This window comes from Myotis yumanensis, unplaced genomic scaffold (genome assembly GCF_028538775.1).
Source record: "Myotis yumanensis isolate MYYU_CA2020_CCGP unplaced genomic scaffold, mMyoYum1.0.hap1 SCAF_3, whole genome shotgun sequence".
Taxonomy (NCBI): Eukaryota; Metazoa; Chordata; class Mammalia; order Chiroptera; family Vespertilionidae; genus Myotis; species Myotis yumanensis.
The window spans coordinates 57,572,349-57,588,306 of record NW_027223754.1 but is presented as its reverse complement, the minus strand read 5'-3'; the positions used below and the strand labels follow the sequence as shown (position 1 = coordinate 57,588,306).

At 41.5% G+C, this 15,958-nt stretch overlaps 1 pseudogene; it reads left to right on the top strand.

Annotated features, from left to right (window-relative positions):
* The first annotated feature begins 370 nt into the window (after window positions 1-370).
* Window positions 371-1,907, top strand: LOC139004992 (F-box only protein 33 pseudogene; annotated as a pseudogene).
* The last annotated feature ends 14,051 nt before the right edge of the window (window positions 1,908-15,958 follow it).

Sequence of the window (15,958 nt, the reverse complement as noted above, 5' to 3'; positions counted from 1 at the left end):
CAGTTACTTGATTGTAGCTTAACAGAACGATAGACTAGTGACCTTGGAATGGAGATAACAAATGCCCTAACCTTTCAATAGAATGGATAGGATTAAAATCAACTGGTATAAATACAGATGAAACAAGAGAGTAAAGACAGAAGCTGGCTGAAGAACCTGGCTATGCTGATGATCTGAACTCTGTCTCCGTGTCCTTCATTCTTTGTCAACTCCGTCCTCACCTTTGGGAACCCCTGGACCGCTGTGGCTGGACCCAGCAGAAACCGGCCAGACAACAGTTTTGAGGTAACTGAGTCTGCAGGACTCAGAGGCTGTGAGTAAAGGTTGAGAGGCTTGCAGCTGGTTCTCCCGGGCCACCCCTGTCGGCTGGATGGCTTTGTGCAGGCAGGCGGCGGAGGCCGCGTCATTGCCCAGTGAGCTGATCGTGCACATCTTCTCCTTCCTGCCGGTGCCTGACCGGCTGCGGGCCTCGGCCTCCTGCTCGCACTGGCGCGAGTGCCTCTTCCACCCGGCCCTCTGGCCCCAGCTCCGTGTCTGCCTCCGGGTCTCCTGGGAGGAGCAGCCTCGGCTTGAGTTCCTCATGAGCAAGTGCGGCCGGTTTGTGCGGGAGCTGCGCATTGAGTTCACCACCGCCAAGGATTACCTGAGAGGAGGCGGAGGTCCAGGCGATGGAGGCGCGGACCCCGGGAACCGCGGGGAAGAAGTCCAGGCCTTGCAGCTCTCTACCGGTTGGCTGGAAGAGCTGCGCACCTACTTGGAGCTGGTGCTGTGCGTGCTGGTCAGCATCCAGAACAACAGGAACCTCCAGAAGTTTAGCCTTTTTGGAGATATAAGCGTTCCACAACATCTAGGAAATTTGTCAAACACATACCTCAGCAAGGTGGACCCTGATGGCAAAAAAATCAAGCAAATTCAGCAGCTGTTTGAAGAAATACTGAGTAATAGTAGGCGACTGAAATGGCTGTCCTGTGGATTTCAGCTGGAAATAGTAACCCCAACATCACTGTCATCTCTCTCAAACTCTATTGCCAACACCATGGAGCACCTGAGTTTACTGGACAACAATATTCCTGGTAACAGCACCCTTATCACTACAGTGGAACTAGAGCGATTTGTGAATCTGCGCTCACTTGCCCTGGATTTCTGCGACTTTACAGCTGAGATGGCAAGAGTCTTAAGCGATAGCAACCATGTGCCTTTGCAGCGACTGTCTCTCCTGGTCCACAGTGTATCTGTGATGTACAAGTCTCTGGACAACATGCCAAATGATGAGCATTGGAAAGCCTTGTCACAAAGGAGCCCCAGCCTCCGGGTCTATATCATGGCTTTTGATATTATGAGTGAAGATATGTTAATGATTCTGAAACCCAGTATACCACTAGAGAGGATTCATTTTGACAGCTACATCCCTTGTGTTTCGGGAGCTATTGTTGATCTTATATCTAGGCAATATAACAAGTTCCTCACTCATTTCATATTAATGCATGATGAGCTTGACACGTCTCTTTTTCCAGATCTTAGTGATAACCGAAACGAAGATCCATTGGTGTTATTAGCGTGGAGGTGCACAAAGCTTTCTCTTCTGGCAATTCACGGTTACACAGTGTGGGCACACAACCTCATTGCCATTGCTCGTCTTCTTGGCTCTAATCTAAAAGTACTTGAAGTCACTGAAGAAAGCATTGATTTTGACCCAGATGAACTGGTCGACCAGGATATGGATCCAGTGCAAAACCTTATTGAGCAGGTATCCCTGGGCCTGGGTCAACCTTGGCATGCAGTCATGGACATCGAATCACTCAGTGTCTTCACTGAACCAAATTGTCATTTTTACAGAGAGATGCAAAGCTTTAGCGAAGACATTTAGCTTTTTTTTAAATGTACAATTCCTGTGGTTACATATGCAAGTAGGGACCTATTATGTTTTTTTCAGTAGTGTAAATTAATCCCTTTGTGCTGTGTTTAATCAGTATTAGCTTCATAAAATTATATATGTATATTCTACTTCTTGATCAAAGAACATAGTCAGGTATTGGATTAGAAGTTCAAAGTGACAATGTATAGGGCTTTCACGGTTAATAGACTTGTTATCAAACCTTAAAGATACACAACCGGCCCTAACCTGTTTGGCTCAATAGATAGAGCATCGGCCTGCGGACTCAAGGGTCCCAGGTTCGATTCCGGTCAAGGGCATGTACCTTGGTTGTGGGCACATACCCAGTAGGGAGTGTGCAGGAGGCAGCTGATGGATGTTTCTAACTCTCTATCCCTCTGCCTTCCTCTCTGTGAAAAATCAATAAAATATATTTTTAAAAAAAGAGATACACAACCGAAGGTTGTCTGAGGTTGCTGGCTAACTTTATTTTTCACTGAGTTTCTTTCTCTTTTTGATTATTTTATTCTTTGTGTGTCAGAGCTGAACTCAGGAGCCAAAATATTTTTATACATATATAGATATATACCCATTGCCTTGTGAATTTGTATGCAGTATACTGCATTCACGCATTCTAATAGCATTTCATTAATTTTTATTTGAAATGGAAGGGAGGACAATGTTCCAAATGAGTTATCTTTAGCAGAAAAGCCAAAATTTTAACTTTCATTACATATATAAAATTGATTATCACCAATTACCATTCTGAATTTTGTATAGTGCTAGGTTAGAATCTTGCTTAACCCTTTTTTAAAAATGCATTTACATAAACAAATACTCAAATTGTTGGATTTTTAGAAACGACATCTGACATGATTTTATTTATCAATTATATTACACATTCAAGTTAGCTTTTAAGCCCAGATTTCAAATAGTGGAGGAAGAAAGAAGCTATATTCCAGGGTAAAACCTTCTAAAAGAAAATAAAAAAAAAACAGAATTGTAAACACACATGCTTGCAAACAAACATTAGTCGTGAAATCCCTAGCAACAAGTCACTGAATTTTTCTCTGTCAGCGCGTGTATCAGCTGCCAAAGAATAAACTTAACTGAGGAAATGCCCACATGCTGGCAGGGGCCAACCCACTCTGGCCAGCCAGATTCTGCTAGATTGTAATATTTAAGGTCGAATTTCGACCTATGGTACACAGCTGTGCTGTGGCTCAGTCAGCAACCTCAGAACTCTGAAAAAAACACACACAAAAAGAGAAAAAAAAAAAAACATGCACCTGTTTCACTGTGAATAGTGAATGTAAAGAAAGAGAGGAAAAACTGAAAACTTGTTCTATCACAGGTATGAGCTGCTATAATACATGAAGACCATTCCATGAAGTATGTTTTAAATCCTTGTTATATCTGAGAGGCTTTAAAAGCCAATTTAACTGTTTCAGGGCAACTGCGGTACAGACGTGGTCTCTGTGAGACTTCCACCTGACCCCAGTTTTAAGTGGTACGAATGTTGTGCATTTAATGTTAAAAGACAGTCTGCAATAACAAAGTAGCCAACATGGGTGCCCAGCAGTGCTGAGACCTGGCTGCTCTATTGTAAGCTTTGGAAACCCAATTTATGCAACAGATGTCCAGATGTGATTCCATTTATGGAAAAAGTTTATATGTGTTTTACAAATGGTTTTACCATATATATTAAAATGACCTTTTGACAGATGTGCACTGTTTTGTCTCCAGTGGGCACATACCATGTGGATTTTATATGTACATCAGTAGTGTGAATCCACTGGCACAGTGTGTGTAAATGCCAGATGTGGTGAGATTTTATCTTATAAATGTGATCAGATAAAATAACTCCTGACAGAAACTGTAAGGAAACCAGCTGAATGTTTGACCTGATGACTGATGTTATATGGTTTATGTTAAATGTATATTCTTTTAATCAATGAATAAAGCATTAAAAAGTGAAAAAAAAAGGACCCAAACAACTGGTCCCCTAGTTAAGCCCTCCCCCTAACCTCCGGCACTTGGGACGGATAGGACTGCACCGTAGGGTGCTGCAGACCCCCTTATAGAGGATAAGTAGGGTAAGAGGGTGGATAGTACAGAACTTAGATTGAGAAGATGGGCCATACTGAGTCTAAAGAAAGAAGACTCTGTATTGATCTTTTAACACATAAGCTTGCTAACAGAAGAGTTAAGGTTACTCCCAGTCAGACAGAAAGTTTTATACAAGAAGTATGTCCATGGTTTCCTGAGGAAGGAACTGTTAATTTAGAAACTTGGGCTAAAGTAGGAGAGCAATTAAAGACTTATTACAGGTTCCATGGATCTGAAAAGGTCCCGGCAGATACCCTTTCCCTCTGGAATTTAATTCGTGACACCTTGGCACCAGAGGCAGAAACGGTTGAACTTTCTCAAACTTTAAATAGACCCTCGGCTCCACCTAGAGAAGACACATCATTATTGTCTCCAGCTCAATCTAAGAGCAATTTAGCTATGCCTACTGATCGGAAGGAGAATAAATATCATAAACATGACCTTTGGTCCTTTCCAGTCAGTAGAGAGGAGAAAAGCCCTCTCATTCAAAACAGGCTCCCTAAATTAGAAAGGAAGCCTAAACCAGGTTCTCCGGCTCCTATGAGCTCCATGTCTAAATTTCAAAGGGCAATAAGAGAAGCTAAAGCTAATGGGGATCTTGAATTCTCACTCTGCTTCCCAGTTGCATATGAGGAGTTTGGTGATGATGATCCCACATGGGAGCCTATATCTTACAAAATACTTAAATAATTAAAATCGGCCTGCTCTGAATATGGACCTTTAGCTCCTTACACACAAACCTTGGTGGAAGCCCTAGCCAGTAAATGGATGACTTCTTATGATTGGTCACAGGTTTGTAAAACCTGTCTCTCAGGAGGCAATTACTTATTATGGAAAACTGAATATGATGATCTTGCTAAAAGAGCTATAGTCACTAGCAAAAAATCCAGAGGAGGAATAACCCTAGACATGGTATTAGAAGAAGGTGATTTTTATCATGGCTCAGGATCAAATGTATATGCCCAAAGAGGCACTTATTAAAGTAACCAGTTGTGCAGTAAATACCTGGAAATCCTTACCTTGTACAGTGAGAAAAACAACTACCCTTACAGAGGTTAAACAGAAGGTCGAGGAACCGTATCAGGATTTCCTTTCTCACCTCATACAGGCAGTAAAGTGAGTAATCACTAATGAAGAGGCAGCCAATATCCTAATTAAACAACTGGCTTTTGAAAATGTTAACAACACCTGTCGGGCTTTAGTAAGGCCAATTCGCAGAACGGAAACTATAAAGGATTTTATAAAACAGTGTGCCGATGTAAGTCCAGCTTTTATACAGGGTGTAGCTATAGCTGCAGCCCTCAAGGGGGAGACATACTCTCAATATGTACAGGGCATAGGACAAGCCAGCAATAATACAGGTAATAAAAGAAATATGAACTGCTACTCTTGTGGCCTACCTGGGCACTTTAGCAGAGAATGCCTAAATAAAAATAATAATACTCAGGCCAGATGGCAAGCTCCTCAACAGCCTGAAAATACATCAGGGAATAATATTAATCCTCCAAAAACTGTTTGTCCCCGATCTCAGAAAGGATTCCATTGGGCAAAGGAATGTAGATCAAAATACCATAAAAATGGTCAGCCTTTAAATTCTACAAACCTCTCCCAAGGATGTTCTATCCCATCACCTCAATTGGGAAACTTGAGAGGGGGGCAGTCCCAGGCCCCTGCAATAATAGGGGCATCAACCCTCAACCCCTCTGCAAATTTCAATCAGTCAGTGACCTCTTCAGGGCAACCCCAGGCAGTGCAGGATTGGACCTCCATTCAACCACCCAAGCAATATTAACCCCAGACTCTCCAGTAGCAGCCATTCCTACAGTTGTGTCTGGGCTGCTGCCTGAGGGAACTGTAGGTTTAATATTAGGATGGAGCTCCACCTCGTTACAGAGGATCTTAGTCATCCCAGGAGTTGTTGATGCAGACTACACAGGAGAAATACAGATTTTACTTTCCCCACCCACCACAACTATACATATTCAGCTCAACCAGAGAATTGCCCAATTACTCCTGTTACCAATACATAAAATAGGGACAGCTGTTACCCAGGAAGCCAGAGGGGCCAGAGGCTTTGGATCTAGTGATGCAGCATTTTGGATACAAGAAATCCATGCTACTAGACCTACAAAAATTTTACAAATTCAGGGAAAACCAATTGAAGGTCTATTGGATACAGAAGCAGATGTTTCCTGCATAGCAGGGAAGGATTGGCCCTCTTCATGGCCCACGAACACCACCTCCACTTCCCTAGTAGGGTTAGGCAAGGCATCTACTGTAAAAAAGAGTTCTCAGATTTTAACTTGGACTGATGAAGATCAACATTCAGGAACATTCTGTCCCTATGTAATTACAACTATCCCCTTTACGTTATGGGGAAGAGATATCTTGTCTCAAATGGGAGTTCTATTATATAGCCCCAGTGATAGAGTAACATCACAGATGCTAGACACAGGATTTAATCCAGAAAAGGGATTAGGAAAAGAAAGTAATACCTCACACTCCTCAACAGGATTTATAATTGGGGCCATTGCCCTTAGGACTGCTGATCCCATAGTCTGGAAATCATCACAACCAGTATGGGTTGAGCAATGGCCCTTAACATCTGAGAAAATATCAGCAGCCTGACAATTAATTGATCAACAATTAGCAGAGGGACATATAGAGCCATCAAATAGTCCCTGGAACACACCCATATTTGTAATAAGAAAGAAATCAGGCAAGTGGAGACTTTTGCAAGATCTTAGAGCCATAAATGCCACCATGGAAGATATGGGCTCCTTACAACCTGGATTACCCTCCCCTGTGGCAATTCCACAGGGGTATTGTGTTGTTGTTATTGACTTACAGGATTGTTTTTTCATTATACCTCTTCACCTGGCTGATTGTCAAAGATTTGCATTCAGCATACCATCAGAAAACTTTAAGCAGCCTTATCAGAGATATCAATGGAAGGTTCTCCCACAAGGGATGGAAAATAGTCCTACATTATGTCAAAAATTTGTAGATCAGGCATTGCAAGTTATTAGAAAGAAATTTCCAGATCTATATCTTATTCATTATATGGATGATATTTTACTAGCTCATAAAGATCAGGCTACTTTACAGAAAATTCTTACTCAGACTGTCCTTGCTTTAGAAGAACATGGTCTAAAAATAGCCCCAGAAAAGATTCAGACTGAACTTTCTTTTTCCTACTTATACAGAATATTACATACCTCTACTATCACCCATCAGCCTTTACAATTAAGAAAAGATCATTTAAACACATTAAATGATTATTAGAAACTATTAGGTGATATCAACTGGGTCAGGCCATATCTAAAAATAACCAGTCTTGACTTCAAACCTCTATTTGACATTTTAAAGGGATATTCTAACCCTAAGTCTCCCTGACAATTAACTGTAGAAGGAGAAAAGGCTATAGCAAAAATAGAACAGGCCATCAATAAACAGTAACTACAGTATCTAGATTTTTCCAAATCTTGGGCCTTAATTATTCAAACCACTAAATATACTCCTACAGGATGCTTATGACAAGAAGGACCATTAGAATGGATACATTTACCTGTCACTCCTAGGAAGATTGTACCATCCTATCCTTCCCTAGTGGCCACTCTCATTATCAAAGGTAGACGCCGCAGTATCGAACTCTTTGGAAGAGAAGTTACTGAGATAATAATACCTTATAAAAGAGAACAATTAGACACACTATTACAATTTGAAGAAGAGTGGCAAATAGCTATAGGTAACTTCCCAGGACAAATTTTACATCATTTGCCAAGATCACCTATATTGCAATTTCTCTCCCTACATCCGTTTACATTTCCTATTAAATGTTCAAAAGAGCCATTATCACCTCCTGCCTCCTTAGTATTCACAGATGGTTCCTCTAATGGTAGGGTAGTAATAATCATTGACTCAATAACCCATGTTCAACAAACCCTAGAGATGTCAGCCCAGAGAACAGAGCTTTTGGCAGTCATTTATGCTTTTGAACAATTGCAACAGGTTCCCTTTAACTTGTACACTGACTCTCAATATATAGTTAAATTATTTCCTCATATTGAGACCGCCTCTCTCCCACAAGGAAGAACAGCCATTTTCTCTTTGTTAACTCAGCTACAAACTTAGATTCAGAAACGAGAAAAGGCTTTCTATATTGGACATATTAGAGTTCATTACTGCCTTCCAGGACCCTTAAGGGAAGGAAATTATCAGGCGGATTTACTAACTCGCCCAGTAGTTTGTACAGCTCTAGAAGAAGCCCGGCAGTCTCATGCCATTCACTATCAAAATGCTTCTGCTCTCCGTCTATATTACCGCATATCTAGAGAAGCTGCTTGAAGTATTGTGCGTGACTGCGGCCATTGTCCTACTCATTTTCCTAGCCCTGCTACTGGAGTTAATCCAAGAGGACTTAGACCCTGTGACTTATGGCAGATGGATATTACTCATGTCCCATCTTTTGGCAAACTTTGCTATGTGCATGTTTGTATTGATACCTTTTCTCATGTTATCCTTGCTTCTGCACGTACAGGAGAAGCCTTTAAAGATGTAAGTCAACATTTATTCCAATGTTTTTCCTACCTAGGAATACCAAGGGCACTTAAAACAGACAATGGGCCTGCCTATACCTCTAGAGCTTTTAAAAACTTATGCTCTACATTCAGCATTGCACACACTACAGGAATACCCTACAATCCTCAAGGCCAAGCAATAGTAGAAAGGGCTCACCAAACTTTAAAAACACAAATTAAAAAATTACAAAAAAATGAGTTTAAATATTCCTCTCCTCATCATGTTCTACAACATACTCTATTTGTAATTAATATACTAAATGTAGATTCTGAGGGAAATTCCCCGATGTACAGACATTGGAACCCTGATCTAACTAAACCTAAAGCCTTCGTCAAATGGAGAGACTTGCTTACAGGAGCCTGGAAGGGACCTGATGTACTTTTAACCTGGGGGAGAGGATATGCTTGTATATTTCCACAGGACGCAGACTCACCTGTGTGGATTCCAGACCATCTAGTCCAGCCGTGGGCAAACTATGGCCCGCGGGCCGGATCTGGCCCGTTTGAAATGAATAAAACTAAAAAAAAAAAAAAAAACGTACCCTTTTATGTAATGATGTTTACTTTGAATTTATATTAGTTCACCCAAACACTCCATCCATGCTTTTGTTCAGGCCCTCTGGTCCAGTTTAAGAACCCATTGTGGCCCTCGAGTCAAAAAGTTTGCCCACCCCTGGTAGTCTGACCTTATGTCTCATCACCCTCTGTCTTCGCCTCACCCTAGCACACCTGACTAGTGCCCATTTGTAGCAGATGTGCAGCCCTGAGCTGGAACAACCTGTCCATTGGGAGGATCACATGTGCCTCCTTTTTGTCTGTCCATATGTCCCAGCTTTGCCCCACATCTCCTTTCTTTTTTTTTTTTTAATCTGACTACTTGTTCGCTGGTTCTTTGGCCTTTCTCCTTCTCTCCTGAACACAGCCTTTTCTAGAATCTCCCTACCCTACTGTTCCAGGAAAGGCACCTCCCTTTTCTGCCATGACTGGGGGTGTCTGGTATATGCCCCATACGTGGAGTTGTCTTGTTCCAAGAGCCTGACATCCTGGGCTGAGAAAGCCCTGTCCTGGGACTCTCCTTTGTCCAGTATTGGCCACTCTTGCCCTTGTGTCAAGAGGGACCTCCTTCTCACAGTCCATTTGCCCACTGCTGTTGCCTGGGCTTTCTGTTCACGCTGAAGTTGAGGCCTCGTGGTGGCCAGTGCCATGGATCTGTCTCTCGCCCAATGGTGTGAGCTGGGCCCTCCCTGGAGAAGAAACCTGGGTTCCCCAAAAGATGTGACCAGAGCCGGGGCCCCGCCAGCAGGTGAGGGGAGCCCAAGGCAGGTGCTGGGCATGGAGGCCACAGGGGCATAGGCTACCAAGGAGACAGAACTGAACCTCTTGCAGGGGGGCGCTGCCCCTCCCTCATTGGCACAACTCATATCACCCTGCTTGGCCCCGGAAGATGGCTGGTTAGCCAGAGACATGTAAGATTCCTCAGGGAAGGAACAACCTAAGACAGGCACAGTCGCAGAGGGGCCATCAGGAGACAACTTGGGGGTTAATAGAGATGGGGCACAGACCCTCACCCCCCCCAACTTTGCAGAGGCCTGAACCCTCACCCCTTCTGAGAGAGGTCTCCTGCCCCCATGGCTGCTTTGCTTCCCATGCCCAGCTCAGATCAGGACCCAGGTAAAGACAGAGACTGGTTGACAGCAGCTGCCCTCTCACTGCAACAGGACTCATTTCCCATTTCTACCTTGGACCACAGGGAAAGGGGCAGCTGAAGGAAAGGGCTCTGTCAGGATGCTGCCTTCTTCCCTCCCTCTTTTTTCTAAACACTTCCATGCCTTGTAGTTCTTTTGCTTTCTCTTCTTTTTCTCTCTACCACCCTCCATCTCCGCCTCCTCCTCCTCCTGGGTATCATCCATATCGGCCGACCCAGAGGGCACAGCTGACTCCTCCCCGGACACCGACACCACCATCAAGCACGGCCCTGATGGACCCTTTGATGCAGCCCTTCAACTTGCTGATGCTTCGGGAAGCCCATCACCAATGACGCTGCCCACTAGCCAGATCAACAAGGACAACCAAACCCCCAACTTGAGGACAGCTGAAATCCCTTGACTGAAGAGGCCAGCAACCTTCTACAGGAACAAGGCTCCTTGTGCACTCCATCCACTATGTTTATAGTTATGCTCGCTATCATTGCTTGCCAGTCTTTTTCTGAGTCTTAAACAACCCAATCCGAGAGGTGGCTGCTGATTTGCATGCGCCATCATTTAAAAAATAAAAAAGGGAATTTGCCGGAAGCCGGTCCATCCTTGCTGCTTGACACAGTCGCTGCAGGGAAGAAACACCTGCACAGCATATGTTTCAAGGGGCCTGGCGTATATGGCATACTGTTCTTAATATGTTTGCTCACCTTCTTGGCACTATGTGTTTTAACCAAGGTCACCTCTCCGAGAAAGGTTGTTTCCCCAGGTAGGGATTTTTCCCTGAAGTTAGGGAGGGAATAAAACCCCTTAACTAAATGCCAGGCGGGTAGGTAATCACTTTAACTATGAACAATCACCCTTAAGCTACATAATCTTTACTCCCTGGAATGGAGATAAGAAACGCCCTAACCTTTGGAATAGAAATTGACAGGATTAAAATCAACTGGTATAAATACAGATGTAACAAGACAATAAAAGACAGAACTTGACTGGCGATCCTTGCTAGAGATTCTGCTGATCAACTGAACATTTTCTCAGTCCACACATTTGGGAACCCCTGGATCTGCTGGGGTTGGACCCCAACAGAATAGTACCTAACACCTTGTGAACACTCAATATGTTATCTATTATTATCTGCTCTCTGTATTACTCAGCATTGTGTGGGAAAATCTTTATCCAACCCTATAAATTATATCCTAAAAGACAGAACCAATAAGCTGCTCATCAAAACATATGCTCTCCTTTTCTTTCTGGGTCCTCTTATTTCCCAAATCCTTTAGAGACTGGGTGTTGACCAATAGAATGTTAGAGGGAGTGATATGTGGTAATTTTGGCCTAATTTATTAAAGACTTCCTACAAGTACTTCTCCATGCTTCTGGCCACTAGCATGGAAATTATCTGAGACATGGAAGCCATGTGTTGAATATGGCAGCGCCTCTAACATCCTGTCACCACACCAAACTATTCATCCACTGGTTGGTTGTGTCAGGCAGAAATAAATAAACTACTATTGAATGAGACCCATAGTGCATTTCTTGAGTCTGTTTGTGATAGCAGTTCATACAACCCTGCTATTACACACAGTGAAGAGCTCTGTTAATTGTGCATGTGAGAAACATCTTGGTATAAGTCAATGTCTCTATCTTGAAGTATCTGCCATCTGTCTTTTAGTTTGGGCCTCCCATTCAAACACCTGCTGTTTTCTCCATCCACAGCTTCTCCACACGCATGGCAAGGCTTGCCTACTCAGCGATCTCATGGGATCGCAGTTGTATCTTAATTTTAGCTCTATTAAATGTAGTTGCTTGTCGTGTAAGACTCCCTCTACGTTCTACGTGGAGTAGGGTTCGGTATCTGAAAGAGGGGTCGCACACAAATGAGAGAGAAATGACACGAGATAATTTTGAAATATTGGGGGACCAGGCGGGCAAGTCCCGAAGGACTTCCACTGATGCTCAGGCCGCTCCAATCTTTTATTGAGCTTGGAGTAGCCTTAGGTAAGGAGATTTCAATGACACACAGATCAGCAGACAGTTTCTAGGAATAGACAGAGTATCTGATTAGCTCATCTGTAGACAATTTCCAGGAATAGGCAGGGTATCTGATCAACAATAATCAACAAGGATCTACACAAATATCTAAGGAATTCAGTGAGCTAAGGTGGGGATAATGCGTTAGCTACCATTATCTAGATTAACTGGGTGGTGTCTAAATTAACTGGGTGGTGCACAGCCCTGACCTTTGCTAGGACTTCAAAGGTTACTAGCTTCTGGGGGTCTCTGTCTATACTCAGCTAGTGAAGACAGTAAATGGTTGCCTGCAGTTGCTATCTTTTTAAAGTTTATCTCAGGATACTTCAAACCAAAAATTGTATTTTCTGCACAGCCCCTGTTTAAGTAAGAGTATTCCAAAAATCAAACACTATACCCAAAACTTAACACTTTTCAAATAACAACGAAGAGGTGTGTGTGTGTGTGTGTGTGTGTGTGTGTGTGTGTGTATGAGAGAGAGAGAGAGAGAGAGAGAGAGAGAGAGAGAGAGAGAGAGAGAGAGAAGCTGAAGTGTTTTTCTGGGTAACAGAAGATCATAGGTTAGAAAAAGCAGGTGTTCCTGAGTAATCACTACTTTCTGTTCTTTGAGGCAAACTTACGTGTTTATCCATGTCTCTCAATTCTCCCTCCCTGCTTTGTTCATGCAACAAACTTGGCTTTAGTTGAGTCAACAGGAAGACAAAGATGCATCAGTGCACATGACATTCTCAGGAGAGGCACTCTGACACATCTGCCCATCTTGTGACTTCACTGCAGAAGCTATTCAAGAACCACTTTACAAAGCATTTCTACAGGGTATTGGAATTTTGGGATCAGAAAACATGTAGGATAAGCCCTCAAAATAGTATGGAGTAAAAATAAAATTAAGTAAAAATAAATTTTTTTTCCAATATGGAAAAAAAAGGGAAAAAAGATTTAGTCAGGGTCAGAAGTTGGTGCTTTCCTTCAGAGATGGAAATTTAGGATCCTGTCCAGCATCATTGTGGTTTGAGAATTGAACTCTGTTCCCAGCAAATGAAATATGTAAGCCATTTCTTTCTGTGAGGCACCTAAACTCTAATAAAATGACTCTAGAACTGCTACCAGTAATGGTTCAATGACTCAGTATAAACTGGAATGGAGTAAACGTGCATCCAGTCACTGTGAATTCTAAGATTTGTGGGGCAGTGTCAAAATAACCCTATCTTGGCCAAAGTTCTATTGCTGGTGCTCAGGACTAGTAGCCAAGAAATGGCAAGATTGAGCAATAGCCCCTCCTTCCTTTCTCTGTCGACTTCCCTTCAGAACTGTCCCACCCAAGTCCCAGCAGATGTTAATGTTTGTGGGTTGACCTTACAGAAGCATCAGAGCAAATTTATGAGTTCATGAGTTCCTCTCTTTCCCTTTCCTCCCCCCTCTCTGCAGCCTACAGTGCTGGGGAGAAAGAGAAATATCCCAACAAAACAAGAAATAAATCATGACTTTGCTACTTTTTGAGGGGTTAAAGCTATACCACACATCATTCTTCACTAGGCTAGTAGTTTTGGTATTACCCAGTACTTTTGTGGTCATTTAAGTGCAGTCTTAGAATTTTAAATACCACTTTAAATTACTAATCATCAGACTAAAGCTGGATGTCTCCTGATCCTGCAAAACATGAGTCAAGTACCAGATGTTTTGTAAGTTTTTAAAATATTCAGGAAAACAAAATTCAGGATCTTGGTCAGGAGGGCTTACGATACAAAGCAATTAATATATACTCATTTGGAAATTTATTGAATTCTATAACTATACACTCTATCACAGTCTTTTTTTAGCTCCAAAAGTTAGTTTTTGTAGAAACCAGATATAGTTGTTCTAGGAATGCCCAAATCATGTAGGCTAACTGAAATTAAAGAAAGATTATGTTTGCTGCCTGAGTTTGAATGTGATTCTTTCTCAAATTATCCTTGGAGCTTATTTCTTGGACTCTGTTTGAAGGAAATAAATAAAAGCAATACCACAAAATATGACGTATAAGCATGTGTATCAGGTCAAAGTTTATAATAGGACTCATTGAAAAAAAAGTATCTAAATATACACTGGTGAAAATAATTGTATTAGATTCAAAAAATGTAATGTCTTAGATTTATTTTAAATATTATTGTATCAATATAAGTTCATTGTATCAATATAAGTTTATTTCAAATAAGTTCATCCCAAAACAATGTATACTCACTTTAATAGCTGATAGCTCAATTTTGAAAGTGAAATGTATTTTAAAAGTGAATTAAAGTGAGAAAAGGGTAACAAACAAAAACCATATAATGTGTTAAAATAATATATACATATACTATAGAAAGTTTAATAAAACACAATTATATATATTAAAAGTTTTTTGTATTATAGAAAAATACTATATAAAAATACAAGGATTAATAATGATCACCTCATGGTATAATCAGTTTTTTTCTTACATATAGTGTATGTGTTTATAAACATGAGTTTCGTATGCCATAAAGATAAAGTTATATTAAAATATTATATATTTTAGGCTAAAATGGCAAAATGAAGCTGGGCCACAGAAGATCTCTCACTAGTAAGTAAAAAATGAATAGAAAATAGTAATGAATAAATAAAAGAATAACATTTACCCAACAATCAAACAAAAAAAAGAACCACATGTCATCAAGTTCAAAATGTGTTGTTTGAGACAAAAACCAGTTTCTTTCATGGAGCTGAATGTGTAGCTCCTAACCTTTTCACCATGTTTCAGTCGTTACATTGGATAGAAAAGTTAAAACAACAAAACTCTCATTCTCATTAAGATCTGCACCCACTATTACCAGATTAGAGAGTAGTAAGCAGGCAGAAGTTGGGAGGTTGAAGAACTTATTCCAGAGACAGGCAAGGACAAATTCTGTAGAGAAAAGGCCTTATCAACAGAGCCAATAGAAATGGACCCCAACACCATTGAATAAGCTAGGGCAGTGGTCGGCAAACTCATTAGTCAACAGAGCCAAATATCAACAGTACAATGATTGAAATTTCTTTTGAGAGCCAAATTTTTTAAACTTAAACTATACAGGTAGGTACATTGTTATTAACTTAATTAGGGTACTCCTAAGGCTTGGGAAGAGCCACACTCAAGGGGCCAAAGAGCCACATGTGGCTCACGAGCCGCAGTTTGCAGACCACGGGGCTAGGGATTATCCAGGACTTCCTGATACATTCTGAAAAAAAATCCAAAGACCAAGTGAATTCCCTTTCAGAACTAAAGTCTCTTAACAATTAAATGAAATGATATCGAATATTTAGGAAAATCCCAAAATAGAGAGCAGAGCTGGTAACCTTCAATGAAGGATACACATGGACCAGCTGAGGTCCTTTCCACTCCACTTTTCTCCCCCAACACTCACCAGGGCCTCTAGGCTATAGAAAAACAGGTGGGACACTACCTCAGCCTTCGAGGTGGTCAACCAGGACCAATAAACAGGTTCTAAAACCTGTGGAGTGGGTATCAAGGATATTTTAAATACTTAAATGTACTATTTCTTTCTTTCTATTCTTTCTTTCTATCCTTTTCAGCAAAATTTCTCCCCAACATATGTCAGAATTCTTTGGGTGTATAGGTTTTCCCCAACATGTGAGGCAAAGGCAAAGATTGAGTTATTCTTGGAAGTTGTTAT